At 45.1% G+C, this 26,911-nt stretch overlaps 1 protein-coding gene across 13 annotated transcripts in view; it reads left to right on the top strand.

Moving 5' to 3' along the window:
* Positions 1-26,911, top strand: part of NDST2 (N-deacetylase and N-sulfotransferase 2) — a 254,323-nt gene that overhangs the window by 173,235 nt on the left and 54,177 nt on the right. The window contains exon 1 of one of the 13 annotated variants that reach the window (XM_090057088.1): positions 1,745-2,571. The exons of the other annotated variants lie outside the window; for them this stretch is intronic. The gene's annotated coding sequence lies outside the window, so the exon portion shown is untranslated. Of the gene's footprint in view, positions 1-1,744; positions 2,572-26,911 lie in introns of those variants that run through there. 13 annotated transcript variants of the gene reach the window in all.

Raw genomic sequence — 26,911 nt, 5'->3', positions numbered from 1 at the left:
CTGAAAACAGTACTTGATTTCCCTGGTGTGCTTCTGAAAAATTCCAGGAAGGTTCAGCCTATCTTAGGTGGTCTTTACATCTGGACTCTTGGGCTGCATCCAGATGAGTGCATATGTTTGGTTCCCCAAGGACAAAAGCAGTGGCACACCTTGTGCTGCTGCTACTTGTCCCCAAGGAATGCCCATGCCACATGCCCTCTGGTGCACAGCAGGTTTCCTTGGGTGGGGTAGAGTAGCCTGGGGCCAGCAACTGTGCTGGCCCCAGCAGCTTTATCTGGGGTCCTGAGAGCTGGGGAAGCTGCAGCTGTGGCACTCCTGCTTTTGGGATCCTGGCCAGCAGCCGGAGCATGGCTCCAGTGGGCCAGGCTCTGGTTTTGAGCAGCACATGGGGCAGCCACATGCGCTGCCATGCTTTTTTTCTGCATGGGTCTTTTTGACACCAGGATCACCTGTGGTCAACACCCCTGGTGATGCAAGTTAACATGTGTGGTGCCGCAGGAGGTTCTGCAGTGTCACATACCACACAGCTGCGCTCATCTGGACACGGCCTTGGGGTTTAACATGGATTTAGAACATGGTAAGCTAGGGTTAACGTCTGTCTACACCCAAGGAGTCATTAATCATACCAAAGAAAATAAAATTAAGAAGACAATCAATAAGTGTCTAACAAACCTATATTTCTATAAATCTGCAGGCCTAGGGACAACATACCCAAGAACTAAAAGAGAAATTATGAAGGAAATCTTGGCTCTTTTGAAAATTATTGCTAACTTGTGTGCAGTCAGAAGAAGTTTGTAGTGAGTTTTCTGGCTCTCATATGATTAATACTGTGGTGGGAAATTTTAATATAGACTTTCTGCATGTAATTTCTTGAAAGAATTCATTTACAGTCACAGGGCTTGGTTACAGTGGCCTGGTGCTAAGGATTAAAACACTTTTAGACTAATCATAAAATAAAATGTTTAGTTTAGTTTTGTTGTTCTTGTTGGTTCTGCACAGCTTTTAATGTAAAGGTGTACAAAAAGCTGCATTACTGCGTACTGTTACTTAATATTCTTTCACGTTAATGAGAATGCTTAGAACACAATGACAAAAGATACATACTGGGATCCCTTTTAGGTATGGAGCCCAAATGTTTTAAAATGTTCTAGATGTCCTTTAAACACATGCTCACTCCTTTTGAGGGAGACAGCTATTGATTCCTTAAGTGCATTCAGCAATGATTGGCACTCTGTCCTTTATCCATTGCTGGGCAATAACATCATCTTAATGCATGTTGTGCTTTTCTTCCTGAATAACTCTAGTGCCCTTTTCAAGCCACGTGTGAAGGAAAATGTTTTTAAGCATACAGTTCTTATGAGATGCAGCCATGTCTGGGGTAAAACAGCATCTTGTTAGGCATCACAAAACTGTACAGTAGGAAGTGAAGAATACGAGGGAACCCAATTTGGGTTGAATTACATTTTTCCATTCAGTACGAAAATGGCCAGGTCCTAACATGTAACCCCGCCCCCCAGCAACATAGAGTGGACTGGAGTGTCAGGTGCTGCTGTCTGTGTAGGCTATGTTCCTTCCCTCCCTCTCTCTCTCCCTCCCAAATCCCTCCTACTCCTTATTGATGTGGCTTTTTGTGCTGTCATTCTCCCTGGCAGTACATTTTTAGCTTCCCTCCTCTTGACAAAAGCGGAGCTCGTTTCAGTGGCACAGCAGCACCAAACTGTGTTGGTTTGGGAGTGGGTGGGGAGAAAGCCTGGGGGTTCTCTGTACCCCGTTCCACATTTGAACCAAAAGCAAGCTTATGTAGTCACTTCACTAGAAATGCTTTTGAAACACCGCTAGATGTGTCAGCTGCTGTGTGAAGGGAGTTGAAAGCCTCATTGTGGTTAGATGCTTGAAAAGGAGCTCTTGGGTCTGCTGTGTGCCACAACTGTCTGAACTCTGGATTATGCCTCCCTCTGCCTTCTTCTGGATGCTGCTGCCTTCAGTTTCTTCTCATTGCTCCTGGGATTTCAGAGAGTAACATGGAAGCTTTTCAGAGAGGAACTGAAATGAGAGAGCATTTGGGGACAACAGAGCTGTGGTATGAGAAAGCATCTGGGGACACCAGAGCTGTGGTGCTGGCCCCTGTATGGGACCCTGTTTTGCCCACCTGTGGCTGCAATCTCTGTCTGCTGGCTTCTGCCTGCCTGGTACATATCATGCTCAGCAGTGAAGCTGTCTTTTCCAGTGTGAATTTATTGACATTTTTCTGCATGGGTGTAAAATTCCAGTGTCCTCCTGTTCACTAACTGATTTGAGAGGTTTTGTCAACTCCAAGGGAAGAAAAGACAGACATTGCTGCCAGTGACTATTCAGCCATCTACTATCTATGTAGCCCAGCTGCCCTTTCCAGAAGGACAAACTTTTTTCATATGGGATTTTGTGAGGAGCTGTTCTAGGGCTCTGACTCTTCCTTGCTTTCCTTTTGGCTCAGTGTGTTTCCTTGGCTTGCTAGCTGTCAGCGTTATAACTTATCAGACCCAGGATTTTCAGACATCTTTGAGAGATCATGCTTCTCCTTGGTTTGTAAAGGTAGGCATTTGTTCAAGATATTGCAGTGATTGTTCTATTCTGTCTACAGAGGAACTTATTTCTTGTTTCCCTTTGTGTTCCATAATTTGAGTCTTAATTTAACAAGTCATTGTCTGCAACAGCTGTACTGTCAGACAAGTGATGTAGAGACTGTTGGCTAGTGAATGTGTTGGGTGATTCAGTAAGGGAACTCTGCTGGGCTGTGTCTAATACCAAAATGTGGCATCGCTGGTTTGCTACATTCCGTGGCTATTAAGTCTCTTTGTTAGTTCTCTCCTCTCCTCTGCCTCTCTCTTTCCCTGTCTTTTGGCTTGCTACTGGGTTATATTTAGTTTCTGAAATATGTAGGATGAAAGGAAGGTTCTGATTGGCCAGTAAGGAGTTCAGATGCCTTTCTTGGTAGCTCACAATGAACCTGAACAGCATAGGGTTCCTGACAAAGCTGCACCCTTTCTCCTAGGCTGGTCTTCCTTGTCACAACACAGTAACATAATCTTGACCTTTCTCCTACATTCATTTTTTTCTTTGGTTACCAGATTGCTCTGGGGAGGAGGAACAAATTGCAGCAGCGTTAATAATTCATGAAATCATTGTAAAGATCAGAGGAGTTAGAGATGAAAAATTAGAAAATCAGATCATACCTTGTCTGTCTCCAAGGGCTAGTGCAGGGTTGTTCTTTACAGCATGTGTTCTAGTGCTTCGTTATCCAGCCACCTAAATCCTCATTTTCATCTCGCGAGCAAAACCAGGCTCAAAATTAATATTTGTTAATTTGAAAGTTTGGACAGGAAAATCCTCAGATGTGTGTGAAGAAAGGAGAGTAGCATTAGTAAAAGAAAAGCTGTAAATAACGCTGAGTCAAGATAACTGAATCAGAACTCTAATGCTGGGTTTTCTTGGGGAGGCTGTTTTGAATAGCCCTGTTGCTACTCTAAGGAGTTCTCACCCATTATGAGGCTCTGCAATGCAGCTGCCATCCTGCTGGTCCAGGCACATTAGAAGAAACTTGGTTTAGTGACTATTAAAAATGTTCCTTAATTAACCAGGCAAGAGGGCCAGCAGCACTCTCCCTGTGCCATTGCTAAATGTTGCTGGCATGAGAAGCAAGAGGCTGCCCTGGGATGCAAGCCAGAAAACTTTCATTGGGCCAGCCATGATCCCAGATTCTTAGTTTTCAACACCTGTCATAATAAAGAGGGTAAAGATGGGAATGCTGGTTTTTTGATAGTTGCATAAACATGGTTTTCCAGAATACCACCCGGTCCTGGTAATGAGAGTATGTTGAAGACAAGAGAGTTTTCAGGGTGCTCTTCTTGCTTTACTTCTTTTGCTATTTTAAATGTAGGTGAAGGGTGGGGGGGGGGTGGATGGAGGATGAAGAAGGTTTTGGTTCCTGTTTCTCTGCTGCAATTATCTGGCAGCACCCATATAAGGCTTATCTGCTTTGAACACTTATAGCTATAAAAATATTTTTTTTCTTTCTGTTCTCCATCATTCTGAACCATCTGGACCTAATGCATACAGTTTTCCCCTCTTACATAAATTCTCAGAAGTGTAATGAAACTAAACCCTATGTAGTTGGAATAATTAGCCCTGTTACTATCTGCAGCACTGAAACAACTGTGTTACATGGCCCAGGAATGTATTCCAGGTTGTGTAGCTACGGTATGGCAAAATACTTTCTGGGTAATGCAGCCATATGCTTCAAAACACAGTTACAATCTTGTCACTTGACCTTGCATCCTGTCAGGAGGGATTGCATCAGGGTGTGTGTAGGTATTTCATAGAAAATCATAGAAAGTTAGGGTTGGAAGGGACCTTTTGGAGGTCATCTAGTCCAACCTCCTGCTCAAAGCAGGACCATACTTGACTATACTATCCCAGCCAAGGCTTTGACTTACCAGGTCTTAAAACCCCTCAAGGATGGAGATTCCACCACCTGTCTGGGTAACGTGTTCCAGTGTTTTACTACCCTCCAGGTGAGAGTTTTTCCCCAATATCTAACCTAAACTTCCTTGTTATGTCGTCTGCCAGCACTAAAAACAGTCTCCATCCTCTTTGGAACAACCCTTCAGGTAGTTGAAGGTTCCTATTATGCCCCCTCTCAGTCTTTGCTTTTATAGACTAAATAAGACCAGTTCCCTCAGCCTCTCCTCACAAGTCATGTTCCCCAGCCCCCTAAACATTTTCATTGCCCTCTGCTGGACTCTCTCCAATTTGTCCACATCGTTTCTGTAGCAGGGGGCCCAAAACTAGACACAGTACTCCAGATGTGGCCTTACCAGTGCTGAATAGAGGGGCATAATCACTTCCCTCAATCTGCTGGCAACACTCCTATTGGTGTAGCCCAGTATGCTGTTACCCTTCTTTCCATCAAGGGCACACTGTTGGCTCATATTCAGTTTACTGTCCATCGTAACCCCCAATTCTTTTTCCAGAGAGCTGTTGTATACCCACTTGGTCCCCAGCCTGTGCTGGTGCATGAGATTGTTCTGTGCTTAGTGCAGAACTTATTGAACCTCGTGAGATTTTTTATGGCCCAATCCTCCAATGTGTTGAGGTCTTTCTGCATCCAAACCCTACCCTCCTGTTTATCTACTACTCCCTCCCCAGCTTAGTGTCATCTACAAACTTGCTGAGAGTGCACTCTACTCATCTTCCAGGTCGTGGATGAAGATATTGAACAAAACATCTCGAAACTTTCTGTAGTTTCAAATTTGATACATCTCTGCCTTCTCAAGCAGTCTTCATGTGCGACAGTGGACTACCTCTGTACATCTGCATTAGAATGGAGTGGATATTTAATTGTCACACAAGTGCATACTTTCTTGAGGGAGTTTTCCTCTGCCAGGAAAAACTGCTGTCTATTAGAAAACATTTGGACTATCCCTTACAGCCTGAGATAATTATCTTTTTCCCTTGTGGACCCTTTAAGCCTGCTGGGTCATGCACCTTCATCACAAGCCCATCAACCAAGTGCATACATGCTCTCACATCTTTGCCAGCAGCATCTTCTGTTATGCAGAATGAGTGAATGTGAAGCTCATTTCAACTAGTTATCCAGGTATAACTCCTAATGCTTAGTTGCTGGAGAATATGCAGAATCCTGTCCTGAGTAAGGGGAGAAGTAGTGGGTAGAGCAACCCTGTTCTCAAAAGGGTACTGGAATCCCAGTAACTGGTGTTCGTGGAGCTGTCTTTTTTCTTATTAATTCATACAAAGCATTTGCAGAGTTTGGTAGGAGGATAAGAAGCAAAGGTTATGAAATAAGTCTGCTCATATACATTAGGACGAGCCCAGGCATGAGGTGAAAGGAAGGCTGAGAGCTCTTTATTATCTAATATTCCCTCTGGGCAGTAGCAGACTCATTGTAGAGCAAGCCAGCCAGGCACAGAGGCTGGCAGAGAAACAAAGAGAGCACACATTGTTCTCAGAATACACTGGTACTGGAATGTTTCATTGTGAATTTGAAGCTATCTTTAATGTAAAATATTTCTTCAAGGGATTTGTTTTCGTTGCTAACCATTTCAGAAGGCACATCCAATCCAACACTGTGCCTTCTCCCAGACAAAAGGCAGTCAAGTTAGGGCTTCATTCAAAGAAAGATGTGCTTGCCTTAACCCCAGCATGTACCAAGGGGGAAATGTGAAGTCTCTGTTCTGTAAAAATAGGACCCAGGGGTGGGTGAAGGAGAAGCCAAATGGAAAAATAAGCCTGTTCATTTGCTGCATCTTCTTCTTTGAAGGAGGTTTTATTTGGTATTCTCTTATCCTTAATGGCCACTCAGTGGTACTTGCTTTGTATTTCTCCAGTGAGGAGACTTTGGCAGTGGGAAGGATTTCTTTTTTTATTGAAAATTAAAATACACATGTAATCGCTATGGAGACCACACTGCTCTCTAGGAAAGGAGGGAGGCGAGGAGGGAGGCATCTCACTGAAAACTCCAGTGGCCCCTCTCCAGAGGAAGGGAGAGGTGAGGCACCATGGCATGTGGTTGGGACATAAAAGGAGGAAAGGCCTACTTCTGTTAGCTCGCTTCACCTACATTGATTGAAACCAGCCTGCTACTTAGATTTGGTTTCATAGTCTGACCAGATGCATGGAGGAAAGTCCATATCTCTGTAAAAGGTAGGGGGCTCCAAGTATCAATTCCTTTTTTTTGGAGGGGGGGTACTTAGTGCATTTGCAAAGTCCTGTGTATTCTTCATATATGAGACTTTTTACAAAACAAGTACACACTTGTGTCCTTCCCCCAAGAACTAAATGAATGCCATTGCTAGCAGCTGAACTCCAGGGCCATGCCAGACTGGTAAGTGATGGTGCAGTACAGGAACCAAGATAAGTAAATTGGTGCAGGGGTGAGAAAAATAATTTTGCTTACCGCTTCTGTGGGACTGTTACAAATGAGCAAGTAAAGTCTGAATATTTTTCATTTAATTAGAACCTATTGAAGAATTTACCACCTTCTAGCCATCTGGATTCTCATATTCTGGAATGTATACAGTACATGTTTCAAACATATGGTCTATGAGCCAGATCCTACCTGTGGAGCCCTACTGTCTGGCCTCCAGTGCTGCTCCTGATCCAGTTCAGACCCTCCTGCAATATACCTGATCTAGGGGCTTCAGCCAGTCTGGGCACTGAGCTACATGTGGCACAGATCCCAAAGTTGCTGGATTGGGTGCAGCACACAGTGAACGCTCCACGAGTCTAGGACCCGCTTTGCATGTGGTGCATATAGGTGCCACGTGCAGCATGGATCCCAGACTGCCTGGAGCTGGCACTGCATGCAGCACAATTCCAGAGTTGCCAGGGAGGCCACTGTGTGCAGCATAGTTGGCCCTCTGGACTGCGCTGCACACAGCACCTCTTCTAACCACTCCAGGATCAATGCCGCATACATCAAGGGTCCCAGACTGGTTGTAGGAGCCGCTAGATTAGGTATGCTGAGGAAGGGGTCTGTGGGCCAGATCAGGCCCGCAGAACAAACCTGTGCCACTCATCCAGACCCAGGGCCGAATGAATTTGACACCCCTGGTATACAGTATAGCAGTTCCTCTTACTATGAAACTGAAATGTGTGTTTCATTTAAGAGTCTTAGTTCATGCCAATATCATGCTTTCCACCTGAGAATCTCAAAGTCCTATTCAGACATCAGTCCTCAGAGCACTTTTCTGTACTTTAATCCCTGTTTACAGATGTGGAAACTGGGGCACAAGAAGATAAGGCTCACTCGTGGTCATTCATAAAGTCAAAGGCAGAGGTGAAAATAGAACCCAGAAGTCCTAGCTCTGATTTCCAGCTTCAGTAGTGATTTTCCACTCTTTTCCAATAGGTGCATTATAATAGCTCTCAAAATGGTTTGTCACCTTGTAAACTGGTGCTTGTGGACTGGAGGCCAAACAAGAACCAAAAAGCCCAATATACCTTCCTGTGTCTGTCTCTGTGAAAGTCCTGCTGTTCCCTCCTCCTCTCCCCTGTGTGTTCAAGGAGAGCTGGAAGCTGATGTAGTGCTGAAAGGGCCTTTCTCTCAGTGATTTGGCCTTGGATATGGCTTGTTTAATTTTGATCCTTATTAGCTTTTTGTCTTGTCTCCAGATTGTTCATGTCTGTTTGCTCAGGAGAAATTACTGTCTGATAATCTCTACGGAAGACGGAAAATGTGGACCCCTGATGTGTCTGTGTGTGAGAATATATCAGAAAAAGGTTCCCCATAACAACTTCGGTGGCAATCTGATTGAGAACAGCATATGGCTTGATAACCCGTAAAACACAACTCTTGGCTTTCCTCAGATAGAGTTATCAGTTACTGCTGACAAACGCTGCCTCTGAGCAGAAGGAAACAAGGGGGCTGAAACTGGAGAGCTGCACTGGTAGATTTCCTGGAGCTGAAATTACAGATACATTTGTCAAGCTGACAGCCCAGGATGGCTGAGGCAGTGGGGGTCATGCACATCTGTTCTCACGCCATTGAGATATACCTTTGAACTTGTATGTTAGGCTGTGTTCCACTCCCTCCCCATTGTGGCTGGAGTCTGAAGGTGAATTGTGCACATTCGTTCAGAGCTTGACGGGCTCTCTCAAGTGAAGAGATGGGGCTGAGTTGCATTCCAACATCAAACAGCTGCCTCTGAGCTACTGTGTGGTCATTTCAGAGAGAAGTCGAGTGGGAAGACATATGCACAGGAGAGAGCATCAGAAGGCCATCAATGAGCAGCATAATGGCAGTGGGGCTAGAGTCCGAATCTGGGGATTGAATCACTCCTAATTCTCTAAATAGAGATCACCATCGTAATTGTGTTGAACAGCACTTGGTGCTCTGTGTTGAAGGGAGAAGTCAGAGCTTTCTGAGTGATTATGAAGGTATTGGTCTCAGTTCGCTAGTTAAAGTTGAATTTTGCTTTTAAAACATAATATTAATTAGTTTGAGTTTTAATTTTATAAATGGCCCTCTAAGCAATGTAGTGTGACATATCATCCCATTTTTTCCTCTTGAATAATCTTAATAACACCGTCTTCAAACTTCCCGTCTAGCAAAACATTACCAAATTCTTGTACATAAGCAACCAAAAGGAGGGGAGACAGCCTGGGCGAACAAACAACCTTAATTCTGTCCTGGGTGGAAAAAAAAAAGAGCCTTCTATATCTTTGAACATCAGTTTAATCCCAGACTACCAATACTGAGATGCATGAAACAGAATTGTATGTTTGTTAAATATCACATCACAGTCCAGCAAAGTTTAAATTATGTCTGAAATTCTAGGTTTATTAATCTTTGATTTAAGGTACTCACAGCATCCTTGCATACATTTTACTTTTAAATCACTGATAAATATGCTGAGCTGTTACATGTGCTTTTCTGGGTTATAAAATATGGCCATGATGGTATCGATTCTCTCATAATAAGAAATGGGTTACTGTTAGCCTATTAGAAGATTGTAGTTCAGGCAGTTTCTTGGCATAGTGAAACCTCTCATTTTCTTCCTCTTCTTCCCAAAGGGCTGCTTCTTGGGCAAAGAAAACTGGTAATCCAGTAAGATGTGCTCCCTTTGGGCTGCAGTTGCACCAGATTTCACCAAATAAACAACACTTGGCACTTTTACATGTGCTCCGGAGGTAGAGGGGAGGCCGTGCTTTAAGTAGAGCAGCTCTGAGAATTGTTCTAATTAAAGCACCATTGCATCTCCTGTATCAGCAGCCCCATTCTTAAAAATGGTTGTAGGGGCGCTTGAACTAAAGCTTGTTCTATAAGCCCCACCACCATTTTTAAGTGCAGGGATGCTGACACACAAGACACAAGGAGGCTTCTGGGGTGTGGCAGTTGCCATGCTCCTGCAGACGCAATTAATTGAGTCTGTTCTGATGTGCTGGAATTCCAGCACATTGGAGCAGCCTCCATGCTGGTGTATAGGCACCCATTGAGTCTGCTCTGTATTTGGATGGTATGTTCCCTAGGTCGGGGTGCTCAGCTCTGGCCCACAGAGCTGTGTCATCTGCAGGATCCAGATTTTCCATTTTCCTTGGGATAATGGAGAAAAACACAGAATTCTTATTTTAACAGAGAAGAACATGGATTTTGCACTTTTGCAAAGAGCTCTCTGCAGACTCGCAGAGTTCCAGCCTCCAAGGGCCTGGGGGGGAGTGGGAGAAGTGCAGTCAGGCAGGGGGTGCCTGGGGAGCAGCAAACAGGCAGCCTGGAGAGCAGCTCCCACAGGTAAGTCTGGCAGGGGTGGAGGCAGGGGCAATTGAGGCCCACATAGGGAGGGAGTTGGGCTGGGGCTGGTTCTGCTGCCCAGCTGGGTGGTGTGTGGGTCTTGGGGCCCAGGACCAGAATGCATGGCCACAGGACTCCGATGGGAAGCATGTCAGAGCTGCAGGAGGCTTGTCCAGTGTGGGGGCTGCTACGTGCACTCCCAGGGGAACAGCAGGGACTCGTGCCCTCCAGATCTGTGTGGAGTGGGAGTGGGCTGCCTGCTGCAGGCTCAGGGTCCCTGCCCTGCTCCCTCCCCCGGGGCCTCCATAACCCAGCGGCCAGAACCTGGCATGGCACGGCAGAGCAGAGCGGGGCTGGACATGGAAGCTCCTTGCAGCTGCAAGCTCTGTGCTGCCTTGGTGATGCACTCCCTGCTTGCCCCACACCAGCGAGGGTAGCAACCCTGTACCACTGCCCCCACTGCTTCCAGGCAGGCAGGGGGCACCTTGTCAGGATTACACAGGGCTCATAGCAGGAAGGAGTTTTCCCACCCAGCCCTGCTGTGCCTTGCCATGCCAGGTCCCACCTGTCAGGCCCTGGGGGGAGAGCAGCAGGGCAAGGAGCCTGAGTCCTCAATGGGCAGCCCACCCCCACCCTGTGCACAGATCAGGTGGGCACGGGTCCCCTGTTCCCTCCCCACAGGAGTGCACGCAGTGATGGGGAGCTGCCCCTCCCTGAGCCTGCAACAGGCAGACAACACATGCCCCTGCACGGGCTCTGCTCCAGCTGTGCTGCCAGTACAGGAGAGGGAGCCAGGTTCTGTGCTCCGCTACACTGCAGGAGCTGCCACCTCCTGTGGGTGGAAGCCAGGGCTTGGGCACTGTCGACTCGGGTTCCTGGCCCAATAGGTCTGGCAGCTGGGGCCCCCCTTCAGCAGGGCTGTGGGGGGGGGGGGCAAGGGGCACCAGCAGGGCTGGAAGGGCTGTAGGGGGGGAGTGAGTGGCACCAGTGGGGCTGGGGGGCTGTGGTTTAGTAGTGAGGGGCCTGGACCTGCATTCTGTGAGCTAAGGGGCAGGGGGAGCTCTGATTTTCCATGATAAAAAACATAAAATTAAATACTAAAATTTACAGGTATTTAGAATTTATTTTATTGTATTGATGAGGCACTGGTAGGCTTCCAAACTGCTTTAAAATTCTAACCATGTCAAGAAAACATTGGGTTCAGTTGATACTTATATATATAGTGGCATTTCATTTTATTTCATAGACATTAGGGCTGGAAGGGACCTCGGGAGATCATCGAGTCCAGCCCCCTGCCCAAAGGGCAGGAAGTCAGCTGGGGTCATAGGATCCCAGCAAGATAAGCATCCAATTTACTCTTGAAGGTGTTCAATGTAGGTGCTTGAACCACCTCCACTGGCAGACTGTTCCAGACCTTGGGGGCTCGGACAGTAAAGAAATTCTTCCTTATGTCCAGCCTGAAATGGTCTTGCAGGAGTTTGTGACCGTTCGACCTCGTCATCCCTTGGGGCGCTCTGGTGAACAGACGTTCCCCCAGATCCTGGTGGTCACCCCTGATAAACTTATAGGTGGCCATCAGATCACCCCTGAGCCTGCGCTTTTACAGGCTAAAGAGTCCCATGGCTCTGATCATGCGCGTGGCTCTCCTCTGGACTCTCTCAAGCTTCTCCACATCCTTTTTGAATTGTGGAGCCCAAAACTGGACGCAGTACTCCAGCTGCGGCCTCACTAATCATGGATTTGGGGATTTTTATCAGAATTTGCAATTTTTTATTAGAGAAAACCAGGATCCATGGTCACCTGGCATGCAGAGCTACTCAAGGGTCCATTAATCACTGCTCTCCCATGGCCAAATTTCCAGGCCCAGGAAGAGCTCCATGGTCCAAACAACATGGCCCTATCGGTGGGTCGGGATTGGCTACGTGACTAGATCAGGCCTGTGGACCAACCCCATGTAGGACCCTGTACCGCTCAGACTGACCCCATACCACTCAGATTGCCCACGAAGCCAAACTTTTGGGCTTATTAATGAGAATGTTGTGGGGAACAGTATATAAAGCCTTGCTAATATCAAGGTACATCACATTTATGGCTCTTCTGCCATCCATAGAAAGTCAAGTTGGTCAGACATGACTTGGTGACTCCATGCTGGCTGTCTTGATCACCTTGTTCTCCTTCAGGTGCTCAAAAAAAGGTTCCAAGATGACCTGCTCCATAATCCTTCCAAGTATTGAAGTCAGACTAATGGGTCTGTAATTCCCCACGTCCTCCTTCTTCCTTTTTATAATGATGGGGACTATATTTGTCCTTTTCCAGTCATTTGGGACCTTGCTTGAAACAAGTTCTCAAAAACTTGGCAGGCATTGTGGAAGAAGGGTTGAGATGGAGACGATGTGTGATACCGGTCAACAGCAATAGCTGGCTTGTAAGCCCTCACCCATGCTGGCTGCTGACTCCTGCTCCAGGGCATTGGTTCTCAACCATTTTACATCTGCAGAACTCCTCCACCACTCTTTTAAATGTGGTGGTATCACCAGTTGGGAAGCACTACTGGTGCTGCCTGAGCTTACTTCAGTGTTCCTCAGTGTGGTGCTGCTGCCTCCAGATAAAACTGTCCCAAGCCTGCCACACAGTGAGCCCAAGAGGGACTGTGGCAAGTGTGTGCTCTTCCTCCATTAGGGTTGTGATCAGCCTAAAGCATGCAGGAGCTGCCTCATGCTGTGCAGCCCTATGGACTAGGGACAGACATTCAAAATGCCTGAGCCTGAACTGATTCAAGCTTTGCAGGTTAGTCTAACTTGTCTAGGCTGAACTGATTTGCAGCAGCACAGACATTCCCTCTGGACTGAATAAATGCAGGCACATGCCTTCAGTGGCTCAGGCTAGAAGCTGAGGGGCACTAGAGCAGCCCTCCCTTCCCTTTGACAGTGCTGAGCTGAAGGGTGGCATGGGCATGGCCAAGCCCCAGCAGGACGCTCTGATTAGGGAAGGATTGCCCCCCTCACTGCTCTTGACCAGCCCAGCAGGGAATTGGTGGTAACAGAGTATATATCACCCCATCAAACAAAACAAAAGCCTCTCTCATTAGTTCAAGCTCTTTTTAAACAACTTTTTCCAAGGAAGGAACGTAGGGACATTACCAGCTGACCTGTAGATTAGCTCCAAAAAGCCCTAAGCGAACACTGTCCTGTCTGCCTTACACAGACACTTGTCAGCATTAGCTAGCATACCACACTCTGGCTATGGTCTGTGCTGTGGGAGATGGGAGGGGGCGAATGTCTGCCTGAGTTGGGGGTGGGGGAAGCCAGGCAGACCCTGCTGTGCCTGCTTCTCTGCCAAAGCTCCAGCCAGGGAGCATATGGGAGGAGCCCCACCCAGAGCTGCAAAGCATCTCACATACTGAGGGACTCTGATTTAAGTTAAACCAGGAAGGGGTCTGAGACAGACATTGCATTTGACCCGAATCAGTTAAGTCTGATAGTACATTCAACCAGGTTCATCTCAAACCCATTTCAGCCATTTTCAAACTGGTTTATGTGCACTGTCTGTTCTAGTACAGGTTTAAACCAGTTTCTGATCTCTTAAACCAGTTTGTGTGTAATGTCTGTGCCTAGCTTTGTAATCTGGTCCCCCAAGCTCCTCCCAGAAACAGAAGCATATGGATGGAGCTTCCTTGCACACTTGTTTCTGAAAGGAGCTTAGGAGGGGCTGGACTGGGAAGGTCTACAGCTGAGCCTGCTGCTGCTTGCTTTAAGTTGATTAGAACCTAATGCACCAGGAGTGAGTGTGGTAAGGTTTTACTTGGCTGTTGCCACAGCTGGAGCAAGTGTTGCAGTACCCCTGAGGGGGTTCACGGCCCCCCAGTTGAGAAGCACTGCTCTAGGGCAGTGGTTGTCAACTGGGGGTACGCATACCCCTAGGGTACTTAAAAAGGTCATAAGGAGTGGGGGGTACTCCCACTGCTGCATGTACCGTGGCATCGGCTCGGGGGGCAGATGCCCCCCTGATCTGTGTGTGGGGTGGAGGGGGCTGCTGCTGCTCACTGGGCTTTGCGTGCCGCTGCAGCTGCCCCAGGAGTGGTGCAACACCATGTGCATGCTGCTGGTGGGCTGCACCGTGCCTCCTGCCCACCCAGCAGTGGGACGCATGTGGCGTCGCACCACTCCCGGGGCTCTGATTGTTCCACAACCCAGCCCAGCCGGTGCCCCCTTCGTCCCTGCCCCTACCTGTGCCCCACTTCCTCCCTCACCATGGGGGCCTTGATCTGCCCCCCACCCCCATGGCCCTTTCCCCTCCCCACAGACTTACCTGCTTTGGGAGGGGTTGCGTGTACATATGCACGCATGCACTTAGCCCCCTCAAATAACGGGGTACATGAGCTGAAACTTTGAAACAGAAGGGGTACACTTGTTAAAAAAGGTTAAAAACCCCTGCTCTAGGTTGTTTCTTATCCAGCCCTGCTAACTCAAAAGCATCTAGCTCAGGGGTGGGCAAAATACGGCCTGCAGGCTAGATCTGACCTACCAACTGATTGTATCTGGCCTGTGGGCGGGCGGCCACAAACTTATGGCATCCAGCCCACAGGCAGCTGGCAGCTCTAGCTCCAGCTGCTGTGTGATGCTGGGCAGGTGAGGCTATTTCCACTCTGCTGGGCAGGCAAGACTGTTTCCACCTAGTACTGACTCAGCAGCATCAGCTGTGGACTCAGGTGGCTGCCCCAGTCACCACCCAGAACCTGCTGGCTATGTCCATAGTTGATCCTGGCACTCGCCCAGGGCTGCTTCCATGTGGGTGCTGGCATAAGTTACAGACTGCAGCTCGGGCAGGACAGGGTAGGGATTGGGGGTGGGGAGAGAGGGAGAGACAAATGTGGCCCTTGAGAGGACCCAAAACTCATTAAGTGGCCCTTCAGCCAAAATAATTGTCCAGCCCTGATCTAGCTTCTCTAAATAATCCCTAACCAATTTTTCCACTGTGCTAGGCTGTTTGGTTCCTTCGCTATCTTTTCTGCCAATTGTACTCATCATCTGGTAGCTGAACTTACTTGTGAAGTATAAAAGGTATTAAGTTTTTCAGAGTTCTCTGTATCATCAGTAACTAGACTGCCGTCTGCATTCTGTAAAGACGCGATGCTTTCTTTGGTCTTCCTCTTCTAACGTACTTGTAGAATCCCTTTTCAGTGCCTTTTCTGTTTCTAGCAAATTCCTTCTCTTAATTCCAGCTGTTGTTGCTGTGGCTGCCATGGCTACCTACATCTCTTATGTCATATTCTATTGGTATATTAGGAAATTGCAGCCCTTGTTTTAAAAGCTGCAACTTCACAATAAGTAAAAGCAGGTCTTTGTCTTCTAAGTAAAACAATAAAGCAGCCACAATACTACTGAAACTATTTTGCACTTATTTTTGTTTGCCTACTAGATTTCAAAGTTTTGGGGAATACTGGGTAGATGAGTGAAGTCCAGTTCTGTTGTAGAGAAATTCTTGCATGCAGATGTCTTAGCTAAATGGTATATTTGGGATAATCTTTCTCAGGATAAAAAAGGAGGTGGCAAGGAGGGAACTATGTAATGGATTTTTATAGTGATTTAATTCCTTAATGATTCAAATAGAAATGCATTAGGTTTCTAATTAACTGAAATGTGGGAAATGATCTGAAACTCACCACCTAGTAATTTCTGAAGTTTTTCAAACTCACCAGCTAATAACTGAAGTTTTATAGCAGTGTGAGGTTTGATTCCAGAAAAATAAAAATCCTTTGAATACACTTTTTCCAGTTTTCTAAATCAAATTTGCAATTGCTTATCTACTAGCTCTATATGGTAGTTTTACTCAGTGGAAGTGCATACCAGGAGTTTGGAATGTTTTAACCTACTGTGTCTCTAATTGAGAAGTCCGGGAGAAGAATGGCAGACTCTAAAATTCTCTAAAGAAATATGGATTTCTGCCCTGCCTTAGACACTGAGTACTTCAGCTACATGGGATGTCTCTCATAGGGTCTCAAAAAGTAAAGAGAGCTCACTGTATAGTTAAAAGCTCTAGGGCTGAGAGTATCTCTATGTGAGACACTACACTGCAGTTGAGAAGTGTGAGCTAGCTTTATTACAAAAAGCAGTTTAGTATCATGGAGCTTCACACAGAGCTAACTTGACCAGCTTAAAAGCTGGGTAAAATAGCCCCTGCAGAGCTCTATAGTACTTCTGCTAGACTTCTCCTGGTATCTGAGCTAGCTCTACCCATGCTTACTTAGCTATTTCTACAGTGCTGCAGTATGCAGCATAGACATGCTCTTTCAACTATTATGTGAATAGTCAGTTACTCTTACTGTAAATTTCAGATATCTGTCCCATCCAAGTGGTTCTAGGTTTTTTAATACTTATCCCACCTCAAAGTCCTTGTTCATGACAGCCGTGAATCAAAAGTCAAGACAATTTGGCATAACAAAATGCACCGTGAAAACAAAGAGCAGATATTTCTAGTAGGGAGGACTATTCTTTAACAAATTTAATGGTCATAATCATGTACTTTCAGGCAATGCTTAACAAGTATGAGTACAGTGGGGCAGAGTTGAACAGCCATATGCAGAAAGGCTAAGGAACTTGGGACTCTTCAGCCTGAAAAAGAGAAGTCTGAGAGGGGACTTGGTAGCAGTTTACTGCTATATCGGGGAGTACATCAGGGGCTCGGTGAACAACTGTTCACTATGGTGTCCTTGGGGAGAACCAGGAGTAATGATGATAAACTCCTGGAAGACTGTTTCAGGCTCAACATTAGGAAAAACTTCTTCACAGTCATGGTGTCCAGCAGTGAAATAAGTCCTCACCAGAGGTGGTGCAATCACCTACCCTGAAAATCTTCAAAAGGAGACTAGACAGTCATCTTGCTGGGTTCACCTGACCCCACATGTCTTTCCTGCATGGTGTAGGGGCTGAACCCAATGATCTTCTGAGGTCCCTTCCAGGCTTACAATTTATGAATTCATTGACAGGTTACCTTCAGATCTCAAGGAAAGCTCAGATCCGTCTACAATGTGGTTCTCAATCGGTTGTTTCGTGGAAAGTTTGAACTCCACCTGGGTGCCTTAAGCAACCATTATTACTCTTTGGTATCAACCTCCAGGTCTGATACTTTGCCTCTTGTTAGAGCATTGCTACAATAATTGTGTAGATAAGTTGCTAGGTCCCATCTCTTAGAGAAATAAACTATTCACTGTTTACCAAAAGTGATGTACATACTCTTAAGAAGGAGGAAAGATTACTTACCATATTTTCATGCATACAGTTCCCAGGAATCAGATCAGAGAAAACTTCATTACCACATTGTATATCCATTTGTTGGTATTAACTTTGGCAGATGATTTAATGAGTTTCAAAATAAGTGCAGCATCCATGAAAACCACAGCTTTTATTCTGGAGGAGAAATTATTTCTAAAAAAGGGTCTATTATTTAAATGCCAAAGACAGATTAAAAAAACCAACACAGACTGGAGAAAACAACAAGTTTAATCCAAGTGAAAACCTGATGAAGATTAAGTTATGACATTGTAAGGAATTGGGATATGTTTTATCATAAAAGTGCAATATATGTTTTATAATTTGACTCATTTGAAGTTGTATTAAATATATATATGTGCACACAATTGAAAAAGACCAAATAATTTAGCTGTAACTTTCTCCCTACAGGGTTAACATTATGTACTCAAATATACATGCATATGTATGTGTATATATGTGTGTATGTTTGTGTGTATGTATTTTACTTTAGGAAAGTTACACATGTCCATCTAATTGTTCTAATAATGAAGTGATATTTATTTTCTCCTTGTACAAGCTAAAATTAAGTAAATCAATGCTATACATTTTAGAAAGGGAGAAGTTAAGGATAATGTATATTAGCTTTGATTTACTGAAGAATGTTATTGGTGTGTGTGCGTGCCTGTGTTTGCAGACAAAGAATATAAACATTACAGATGTCAGAACTGCTGTTTGGTTTAGTGTATTGAAAACCCTCCCCTAGTATTAACTGATTGGTTTGATCTGAAGAAGTACTGGAGGTGAAGTCAATGGGGGCTGTTTTTTTTAACATATTAGGTGCTGTGTACAGGCAATCCTTGGACTTACGACACAATTGGTCCCTGAAAATCCTGTCTTAAGTTGAAACATTGTCAATTGGAACCAATTTTCTCATAAGAAACAATGCTATACATGGGGGATTGATTCCTGAACCAACCCTATTTTCACCAAAAATACCCCAGAATTTTGTACTCAATTATAGATGAATAATATAGCTACATTAATGTATTTATATTGTAAATAGCAATCATATTGATATGGAAGGACTTCTTTGAGGTGACTTTGCTGGACTTTTTGAAAGGCTCTTGGTTGGACTTTTTGAAGGGTTCTTGGCTGGAGTCTTCTCAGGAGTCTTGGCTGCAGGTTTTTCTGGAGTCTTGTCTGCTTTCTTAAAGAAAGTGTCCAAGGAAGTATGGACGGATGGTTTCTAGGAAGATGAGTGATGCAGCAAACTTGTTTGTTGGCGTGGCGTTGCATCAGACCAAGCGTTGTCATAAAGTTGAAACAAGGTGTCTATTTATAAATGTTGTAAGTGAAAAATGTTGTAACGTGAAACATTGTAAGTCAAGGACTGCCTGTACTTCAAAAAGTCAGGTTCTAGATAGTTTTAATGTGCTTGTACCTGAGCTTGCCATCTGTGACCTGGAGATAATAATGTATCTTCATATCACAGAGATCTTGTGAAAATAAATTAATTAATATTTAGGAAGTCCTGAGATACTATTGTTATGACTGAAGAAAAAACTCTTGAAATGGTTAATAGTTTTATCTTCAGTGCTCGAGGGGAAGATAAGGCAGTTGGCTGCACATTTAAAAATGAAGGAAAAAATAAAATATTGAATAGCCACACGTCAAATGAACACCAACTATTTTGTGCACTAAATTAATCATAGAATCATAGAAGATTAGGGTTTGAAGGGAGGTCATCTAGGCCAATCCCCTGCTCAAAGCAGGACCATCCCCAACTATATCATTTTTTTCTGCTCAGCTGAGGTGAAGCATGGGTCTTGTGGAAAAAAATGGTGTGCAGTCATGTAACTCAACACTTTTTATAAACTCAAAGTGTAGGTCTGTTCTGTCATCTGAGAAGTCATCTTGTACATATTGAAGATGGAGGTGTCTGTGGCCCCTTTCTCCTACTGTTTGTGACATATTTCTTACTTCTTGTGTGAAGTCTTTATAATATATTTGCAAGTTGGTACATTCAGTGAGTGTATAATGTTTCCTGGTTCCTCATCTTGTGGAGTATGTATTTTATTTTTGCACATTGGACAACAGCAATACTAAACAGCATAAGAGAAGAGAGGTACAAGTTAAAGAGAGGCCAGCCAAATGAGTGAAAATAAAACTTCTGTTTCTTTCCAAGGGAATGTAGTATGTTAATGCTGTATGTATTAAATAAATATTCTTTATAGACAGATGTTCACAAGATGCAACTAGTTGGTTAAAGTGGGGAAGACTACAAAAGAATCACAAGAAGAGGAAATTTGTGTGAAAAATTGCACCTGAGGAGACAATTATGGACAAAATTCTCATGTCTTATAATGTTGGACGTTGAGAGGGTACATAAAAGTGGTATATGACATGTCATTTCCAAAACATGTATCTTTATTAGCATAGGATAAATGTAATGTGATACAACAGGTAAAGTTAAGATGACAATTCTTTGCTAAACTCCTATTTTTGTGCATATCGCTTTTTTTTTAAAGGACACATTTTAGGCCTTTTACTGAAAACTATATTTTAACTTCAAATTATCTTTCTTACTGGTGGCATATATTTTATTTAAAAATATTTATTTAGAAAATTGAAGAATGTGATAAAACATTTTTGAGTTGTCAAGTTTCATTATATTTTCATATATTTAATTGGCACATTGATACCTCAAAAACAGGTCTTTTTCCTGAGTTGTAACAGCTAGGTTAGAACCCACATACTGTGTGTGTATGTATATGTGAATTATCTTGCATTTGTGGACACTGAAATTCATCTGCCATTTTTTGCCTACTCAATTTGATGTTTTATCTCTACATCTTGTCTTGATAAGGTATTTACCCAGTCTGTGTGAGGATAGCTGAAGTCTCCCATTATTATTGCCAGTCCTTTGTGCAGCTTCTTTAATCTCCCTTAGCATTTCCTGATCATCTTCACCCTATTGATCAGGTAATTAATTATTAGTACAATCCTAGTATGAAGTTTATTTTATTCGGTTACAGAATTTCTAGCTCTAAAGACTCAGTAGTATTTTCCTTTTTTTTTATGGTATTTTCCTTTCAGATAAGGAAAGGAAATCCTTTCCTGATAGATGACAGAACAGGGAGCAATGACCTGAAATTGAAGCCAGGGAGGGTTAGGTTGGATATTAGGAAAAACTTTCTCATTAGGAGGGTGGTGAAGTACTGGAACAGGTTACTTACGGGGGTGGTGAAATCTCCATCCTTGGAGGTTTTTAAAGCCCAGCTTGACAAAGCCCTGGCTGGAATGGTCTAATTGGGGATGGTCCTGCTTTCAGCAGGGGGTTGGACTAAATGACCTCCTGAGGTCCCTTCCAATCCTGATTTTCTATCATTCTAAGATTTTTAGTTATTGTCTATATTATACTTAACATACTCCCCCAGCTGCATGTCCTACTCTGTTATTCCTATATATGGGATTGTACTTTAATATAACTGTATCCCATTGATTATCATCCTTCCACCAGGTTTCCACCATTTAATACCATTAATTCTAGTTCAACCTTAATTTTTAGCTTTCTAGAATTTGTAAATTTATAAATGTTGTCCTTCCTCAGTTGCCTGTTACTGCTTGTACCATTTGATTACGAACTCTAGGTTTTCTGACCTGTCTTCATCATTTTTTACAGCAGTCGCTCTCAACCTGTTTAGAACAGGGCATCCCACCACAATTTTTTGAATGTGGCAGCATCCCCAGTTGAGAACCACTGAACTATTGTAACATGGCTCTTTGTGTTCACTATGGAAAGTACCTAGAGGAGGTATAGAGAAGCCATGAAAAACCTTCCTGCATTGGAAAGCGGAGTTGGAGATGACTGACCAAAAGATATTTTTGAATCACCCAGCCTTAAACCAATAGCATCACTTCAAGACTTCTCTGTGACTAGGCTTCTGATTTTTAATCATTTGGAACAGGACAGCACTGAAGAGTTAAAAGAACTGTGCTGCCTTTTGTTTTCTGAAAACTGCTACAATGACTTTGACCAATTTGATCTTACTGAATCTGGGATACTGTGTCTCAAGACTGTTTGAACATTAAGCTAATTGTATGTTTGCAGAGTTAATGGAGTTATTTTAATGTCTTGTGATTGAAGGAAATTCATACAGAAATCAGTTGCACTGCATAGCTCCTCCAGATTGAAATCTGCTGCCCCATCTTACCTCAGCAGCTGGGTAAGCTCAATGGCTGCTGCTACTGTGAAAAGGTAAAATTGTTCCATGTGCCTGCTGCACAGGCAGCCGCACAGGCTGCAGCGCAATGGCTCTCCTCTGCTTGCATTAAGCTCTCTGATTAGGCTAAAGGAGGCAGGACAGCCTCTGGTTCTGCAGCTCTTCCTGGTCCAACCCTGCATGACATCTGGAAACAGAGGCATATAAGATAGGTGGAACTGTCCTGCATGCCTTTGATTCCAGGAGGAGCGTGGGAGGGGGTGACTGGGAAGGACTGTAACACCAGAGGCTGTCCTGCCTGCTTTAGGCAGATCAGAGATCCTTAATGCAAGCAAGAAAACATGCTTGGGGCACTTCTGCCTGGCTGCAGCTACAACACCTGCGTCATAGCACCACTAAAGAAGTCTCATCTAGAGCAGTGGTTCCACACCTGTTGACTGTCCTCCAGTTCTTAGTTTAAAAACTCCTCTATAGCCTTTATAACTCTTAGTGCTAGTCTGGTTCCATTTTTGTTCACATGGAGCCCATCTGTTCTGTTTAGGTTTCTTATGTCCCCAAAAGTTCTCCAGTTCCTGATAAAGCTAAACCCCTCTTCCCTACACCATTGATTCATTCACACATTCAGACTTGGGAGCTATGCCTGTCTCTCTGTCCCTGAAAATGAGACTGCAAGCATTTCAGAAAATGCTACCATGGAGGTCCTGGACTTTAACCTCCTATGTAGCAGCCTAAATTTAGTTCTCAGGATCTCTCTCTTACATATACCTACACATCATTAGTACCCACGTGGAGCATGACCACCAGCTTCTCCCCAATACTCTCTGTCAACCTACCTACATGCCTTGTCGGATCTGCTACCCTGCACCTAGCAGGCAAGTTACCATGCCATCCTTCTGTCTGTCACCAACCCAGCTATCAATGTGCCTAATGATCAAGTCCCCTATCTCTTCTTATCCTATAGGGTCCCTTCCCTTGGAGTAGTATTCCTGGTGCAAGAGGACACAGTGACATCAGCTGGAAGCTGTGTCCTATCTGAGGGATTGTTTTCCTCTTTCCCAGATTGATGCACTCCTTCCCTGAGGCTCTTATCCTCTCCAGCAGTACAGGGACTGCTATAGTGATGGCAGAACTGTTCTGCCATGTCCCTAAAACCCTCATCAATGAATCTATTTGCTTTGTTTAGCTCCTCCAGTTCAGCCCCCTAGCCTTGAGAGAACATGTCCATTTTGTCAGAGGGCCAGGAGCTCTCTGCCACAGGTGCACACACAGACAATCTCCCCCAGGCTATGTGAATCGTATATACTGTCCCTGGTCCCAATGCACAATGTAGGACCCAGCATGCAGCCCCAGACCCAACACATGGGAGGGGAGCCAGGTGTCCAAGGAGAGTGGTCACTCCTTAAGGAGATGATCCTCCAAGCCCAAAGGGAAGTAATCCCAACGCAGATCAAAGGGAGCAGGAGGGCACACAAGCCCCCATGGCTCACCAAACGCACCTGGGAATGTCTCCTAGCTAAAAGGGAGGCATACACCCAATGGAAAGGAGGGGCCATCACCAGGGATGACTATACTGCAATCACTCGGGGATGTAGGGGGGCAGTCAGGAAGGCCAAGGCAGAGATGGAACTGGGACTAGCTACCCAGATCAAGGACAACAGGAAGTCCTTTTTTAAATACATATGGAGTAAAAAGAAGGTTCTGGGTAATGTGGGGCCCCTGCAGGATAGTTAGGAAATTTGGTCATCATACCAGATGACAAAGCCAACATATTTAACGATTTCTTTGCCTCCATTTTCCTAAGCAGGGACTGGAACAGTCACCCCCCCCCCCGCTGGACCCCCCTCAGGCCCTCTAGGGGAGGCACACCTAGGCCAAGGGTTAGTGAGGAACTAGTTAGGGAACTTCTCGAGGGACTGGATGTATTCAAGTCAGCCAGTCCAGATGATCTCCACCCAAGAGTACTAAAGGAATTGGCTGAGGTCATTGCAGGACCCCTGGCATGGCTTTACGAGCACTCGTGGTGCTCTGGTGTGGTGCCAGAGATCTGGAAGAGGGCCAGTGTGGTTCCCATCTTCAAAAAGGGGAGGAAGGAGGACCCAGGAAACTATACTGGTAAGGCCAGTTAGTCTTACCTCGATCCTGGGCAAGCTTTTTGAGAAAATTATTCTGGCACATATCCACAAGGGGCCAGCAGGGGAGGTCATGCTTAGGGGCAACCAACACGGGTTCATTAGTGGCAGGTCCTGTCAGACCAACCTGGTGGCCTTCTATGATCAGACCACCAAGTCATTAGATGCAGGGGTAGCAGCAGACAGTCTTCCTGGACTTTCGGAAGGCCTTTGACACTGTCTCTCACCCCGTTCTCATTAAGGAACTGGAGGACTGTGGTGTCGATACCCACACAGTCAATTGGGTAGCCAACTTGCTGGAGGGTCGCACCCAGAGGGTGGTAGTGCATGAGTCATTTTCGGCCTGGAGGGATGTGGGCAGTGGGGTCCCCCAGGGCTCGGTCCTCAGGCCCGCACTGCTCAACATCTTCATCAGTGACTTGGACGAGGGGGTAAATAGCACCCTGTTCAAATTTGCTGATGACACTAAGATGTGGGGGGATGTGGGCATGCTAGAAGGGAGGAATAGGCTGCAATCGGACCTAGAGAGGTTACAGGGGTGGGCGGATAAGAATAGGATGGGATTCAACACTGACAAGTGCAAAGTGATGCACCTGGGGAGGAACAACTGGCACCATACCTACAGGCTGGGGAGCTCCCTTCTTGTCAGTACAGAGGCAGAAAAGGATCTTGGAGTCATCATTGACTCCAAGATGAACATGGGCTGGCAGTGTGGGGATGTAGTCAGGAAGACCAACCGCACCTTGTCATGCATCCACAGATGCATCTCAAGCAGGTTCAAGGAGGTGATCCTCCCCCTCTATGCAGCACTGGTCAGGCCGCAGCTGGAGTACTGCATCCAGTTCTGGGTGCCGCACTTCAGGAGGGATGTGGACAATATGGAGAGGGTCCAGAGGAGGGCCACTCATGTGATCAGGGGGCAGCAGGGAAGGCCCTACAAGGAAAGGCTATGGGACCTGAACCTGTTCAGCCTCCACAAGAGAAGGCTGAGGGGGGATCTAGTGGCCTGTTACGAACTATTCAGAGGGGACCAGCAGGCATTGGGGGAGTCCCTGTTCCCCCGAGCACTGCCAGGAGTGACCAGGAATAACGGTCATAAGCTGGCAGAGGGGAAATTTAGGCTAGATATCAGGAGGCGCTACTTCACGGTCAAGGCGGCTAGGGTCTGGAACCAGCTTCCAAGAGAAGTGGTGCTGGCTCCTACCCTGGGGGTCTTTAAGAGGAGGTTTGATATACACCTTGCTGGGGTTGTTTGACCCCAGTACTCTTTCCTGCCATGGCAGGGGGTCAGACTAGATGATCTACTAAGGTCCCTTCTGACCCTAGAAGCTATGAAACTATGAAACATGGGGACATGGGCCACATCTGACACATGGACCTGGCTCTTCCCACCAGAACCAGCCTTCAAACTGGTTGGGCCCCATTTGTCCAGTCTGCATACCAGAAAGGTTGAACACCACTGTCTTAGGTCTATCAAGAATGCTGCAAAGTTTGATTATTTTTAACTTGACTACAGACTCCATCTTTTCCTCCTCAGCAGGTGTATCTACACATGCATTAACATGTTTTAATTAACGTTCATTAAATCTGGTATCTCCGTTGTGAGGTACTAGGAAAATGCACATTAGCTTGTCTTAATGTGCAGTAACTAAAAAGAACAGTTTTTAAGTGCCATTTAATGCACATTAGCCTATTTTAATGTGCATTAATTAAAGAGCACAGTTTTTAATGACACTTTTAATGTTCGTGTGTAGAAGTACCCAGTCAGTGCTAAACATGGTGGCCTGGCAGGGTATGAGAGCTTCTGCTGAAAAATTTGTCTCAGCTGAGATTTTAACAGCTGTACATTTTGTTTGTTGAAGAACGTATGTGTATCTGTTTGTTTTCTCGAGGGCAAGGCTGCTAGCTCCAATACATATCCTGGACAAATGCTGTCTCTGAGCTGTGTTCTGCCCCCCTGAGTAATCTTTCCCTGCCTACCTCCATGGTCTCATTTTCCCTTACTCCCCCTCTGACTACTTGCTGCTCCCTTCATCTTTTCCTCCTACTCTCAGTTTTGTACCTTCTTTCATGCTGCCTCCTATTCTTGGCACCGTCTCCCAGTTCTCTGCCAAGCCCTCCCTCTCTCTCTCCTTTCAAACCTGTTCCTTCCAGTAGTCATTTCTACCTTTGTTTTCTGACTAATAATCTCTCTGTCTTCTCCCTTCTTGTCTCCTGTTTAAGAGGATAAGCATTGCAGGGCAGGAAGCATGTTTGTCTTGCTTGTGTAAAGCATTGTGTACATTTATAGCCCTATGTACATGTTTAGCAATACATTCCCTTTACGGTTTTGAGTGCAGTGTTCTTAACTAAACTGTTGTGTACTGTTGGCTGTGTGCTATAAAATAGCTGCCATGTTTCATCCTAATTTCTACGCTACAGAAATCTATCACAGCAGCTTCCAGAAGCTGGGCTGCTAAGTGTAGACATAGTTCAGGTATTTTCACCCAGGTTCCTCCATGACACAGCAGTAAAACACATGAACCCAGCCAAAGCTAGCACTACATATCACTCCCAGTGATGCAGCTTCACACATTTGTGGCAGTTGCTTTGATACAGCCCTTACTTTTCTAGCATAGGAAGGTAGTGGTGTTTGTGTTGGTATATGCGTGCCTGTGCTTACATTTTATAACACACTTTGACATCCTTTAGCTCAAGAGTCAGTGCAAGAAGCTGTTGGTAATGTTTTACATTCTGAACACCTCTCTTCTGTGAAAACAGTCACGGAGTAGTAGAACACCCATCATGTAGGCACATTCACACATCAGTAGCTGCTTGGATTCCTATAGACAAATGGTAAAGGAGTTTTCAGCCTGTATGCATTTTATATGTTGAATATTTTCACAACAGAGGACAGAATTAGACAAATTGATGTTCTCTATGAGGTCTTGGAGTTTTGTCTTCCTAAGTAATGGTGATTTCTGTGTTGCAGTTTCATGTATTGTCCTGCCTGTTTTTCAGTTGCTTCTACCTTCCCCATTGTGA

Source organism: Crocodylus siamensis, chromosome 7 (assembly GCF_052110815.1).
Source record: "Crocodylus siamensis isolate JL-2025a chromosome 7, ASM5211081v1, whole genome shotgun sequence".
NCBI classification, from domain to species: domain Eukaryota; kingdom Metazoa; phylum Chordata; order Crocodylia; family Crocodylidae; genus Crocodylus; species Crocodylus siamensis.
This window is presented reverse-complemented; position numbering and strand designations above follow the sequence as displayed.